We start from the raw sequence: 3,561 nt of genomic DNA on the forward strand, positions 1-3,561 counted from the left end.
CCTGCCATTCAGCTAATTGTGGATCCAATTTGCCAAATTTCAATTGATCCCATGGGCTCTTACCTTTGCTATCAGTCTCACACATGGAAACTTATCAAAATCCTTACTTAAATCCAGGATGACAGCACTAAAAGCATTACACTCATCTATACACCTGGAAACATCCTTAAAAAAAATTGAATCAAGTGTTCCGATGTGGCCTCCCTTCAACTCATCTGCCTCAGAGATATGTTAAAGACTTGGTGCACGATCGTAACAATAGAAAGCCAAATCATATTATTTTCATCCCAAATAGTCAATTGGACTTGTGGAGTTTACAAACATCATCAGAAGCAGACTACTGCAAATATGGTTTGGAGATGGGTGTCAATGACACGTGTGCCAGCAAGTAGAATGAATCAGTAAAGCCTATTCCGCACACAGATGGGATTCAATAACATCAAAATCCAACCTCTACAGTGACTTGGGAACTCATTTGTGTTTATCCAGCCTTGATGAACCAGTAAAGCCCCACCCACACATTGGGCAGATAGACAGACGCTAACCAACGTGAAAATTATGATGTACAGCAAGTTAGGATGATTTACAAAATGTACCAACACAAAAAAAAAATTGTACTGACAATTTTCCACAATATCAGCACCTTTAATAGAGTGGGTTTAATAACGTCAGTACAAATAGTCCAATTACCTTGGTTCATTCCTCAGTGTAAGTAAGAACTAATATTTTTTCCAAACTATTTTCCTTTGTGAATTTGTTGGTGTGTTAACAGGATGGATGTCTGAATGAATCCCTTCCCACGAAGAGACAGGCATAACTAGGGCCCATGCGGGTACCCATGGCAACCCCCCTTGGTCTCTTGGTGGGGTACGTGGAACATTCCTTGGTCCAGTCCTATTCCGGCCCCCACCCACAACTGTTTCTCCGATACATCGATGATATCACCGGTGTTGCTTCCCTCTCTCGTCGAGAATTGGAAAACTTCATCAATTTCGACTCCAATTTCCACCCTGCCTTCACTTTCACCTTGTCTTTCTCTGACTCCTCCCTTCACTTCCTCGACATTTCTGTTTCCATTTCTGGAGATAGACTGGCCACTAATATCCATTACAAACCCACCGACTCCCACAGCTACCTGGACTATACATCCTCACACCCCACTTCCTGTAAAGACTCCATCCCATTCTCTCAGTTCCTCCGTCTCCGTCGCATATGTTCAGATGAGGCCAACTTCGACAAGGGAGCGTCTGAAATGTCCACATTCTTCCTCAACCGAGAATTACCCAGCTCCGCTGTCGACAGGGTGCTCAATCGGGTCTGACCCATCTCCCGCACTTCTGCCCTCACTCCTCCTCTTCCCTCCCGCAACAGCGACAGGGTTCCCCTTATCCTCACCTACCATCCCACCAGCATGCACATCCAGAAGATTCTCAGACGCCATTTCCGCCACCTCCAGCAAGATGCCACCACCAGACACATATTCCCCTCCGCTCCCTTGTCCGCCTTCCGCAGGGACCGTTCCCTCCGGGACACCCTGGTGCATACTTCCTTCACCCCCAACACCTCCCCACTAGCCCTACGGCACCTTCCCCTGTAACCGGCGAAGGTGCAACACCTGCGCATTTACCTCCTTCCTCCCAAGTGTCCAAGTGCCCAAACATACCTTCCAGGTGAAGCAACACTTCACCTGCACTTCCAAGAATCTAGTCTACTCCATTCACTGCTCACAATGTGGTCTCCTCCACATTGGGGAAACGAAGCTTAGACTTGGCGACCACTTCGCAGAACATCTACGTTTTGCTCGCAAAAAAGACCCGAAACTACCTGTTGCCTGCCACTTCAATGTACCATCTTGCTCCCTCGCCAACATCTCTGAATCCGGCTTGCTGCAGTGAAGCCCAGCGCAAGCTGGAGGAACAACACCCCATTTTCCACTTGGGGACCCTACAGCCCTCCGGACTCAACATTGAGTTCAATAATTTTAGGGCCTAAACTCTCCCATGTCCCAGACCCCAACCCACACACCAGGCCTTGTTACCACATCGCCTGCCACTACACACCCACTCTTGTTAGTCACTAACAGTCCCCATTAACAACTATTCACCCTCCCAGCCTGATCGTTAACAACTCCTTTGTCTGTCCAAGTGTCTTTCTCTCTCTTTGGGCTCTATCCTATCGTTTACTCCCTATCCCACCCACCTCCTTATTTTCTGCATATAGATTGATGTTTTCCCAGCCACCATCAGCTCTGAGGAAGGTCACCGGACCCGAAACTTTAACTCTGTTTTCTCCTCCACAGATGTTGCCAGACCTGCTGAGCTTTTCCAGCAACTTTGTTTTTGAGTCAAACATTTCTGTTTGATTCACGCAAAACATACTTTGTTCGTTATTTCTCTATATGGCTCCCCTTTTTTAGAAGTTACTTGATAACTCATTCCAGATTTTTGGTGTATCTCCACGTATATCTGTTCAAATTCAATATTCCATTTACTCCCTCAAACTCACGAAAGATTTTTTTTAAGCATTGAAACCACTGTGACTGTGTGCATGCACTTTATCGTTTTCCAGAAACATTTTAAATTTTCAAGTAACTATTCTTTTTAAATGTTTTAGAATGCCAGGCCATGTTGGTCTTAATATTATTTTTTTACGATGATATTCATAAATGCAACCAGGCTTGATGGTTTCGAAAATCCTGATACCCAATACATTTAATGTTTTCACAGTAGTTCTCGAATGCTGAGATGTATTGTTAACGAATGGCTTGATAAGTTGAGGATGCCTCATTCATCACTGTGTTGCGACGTGTCTAGATAGGTTCAGAAGTTTGAAACAATTGACAAAACCTTCAGTATCGTCAAATCGTTGAAAAATAAAACAGCATCTATCCATTCCACTTCAACCAAAATGGACTAATTATTAATGGTTTACTGCTGGTTTAAAGGTTTGGGCTGGAAATTTCTGCATGTAATTACGTCAACCTTCTCTTTTGCACCTGTACAGAAATAGGTGTGTTATAATTAACAAAGGAAAAGTCTACCTCCTTTGTTGGATTCTCCTTTTCAAAGAAAAACTCATTGATATCCGTTTCCCCACGTTATAGAACATATCATCGGATAATTTTGATTTCATTGAATCCCTACAGCGTGGAAACAGGCCCTTTGGCCCAACAAGTGCACATTGACCGCCAGATTCATTCCCCTATAATCCATTCATACATCCCTAGACAAAATGTGTAATTTAGTATTACCAATCCACCTAGACTGCACATCTTTGGACTGTGGGAGGAAGCCCATGCAGACACTGGGAGAACACACAAACTCCTCACAGACAGTCGCCCGAGGGTGGAATCAAACCCATGTCCCTGACGCTGTGAGGAAGCACTTCCAGCCACTGAACTACCGGACCACCCCAGTGACAATGTAAAATTGCCCGTAGTGTTCAAGGATATGTAGACTGGGTGGTTTAATTGGGGATGGTCTAAGTGGGATGCTCTGAGGATCGATGTGGACTCGTTGGGCCAAAAGGCCTGTTTTCAAAATGTAGGGCTTCTATGATCTA

Source organism: Rhincodon typus, chromosome 42 (assembly GCF_021869965.1).
Source record: "Rhincodon typus isolate 14 chromosome 42, sRhiTyp1.1, whole genome shotgun sequence".
Classification (NCBI taxonomy): domain Eukaryota; kingdom Metazoa; phylum Chordata; class Chondrichthyes; order Orectolobiformes; family Rhincodontidae; genus Rhincodon; species Rhincodon typus.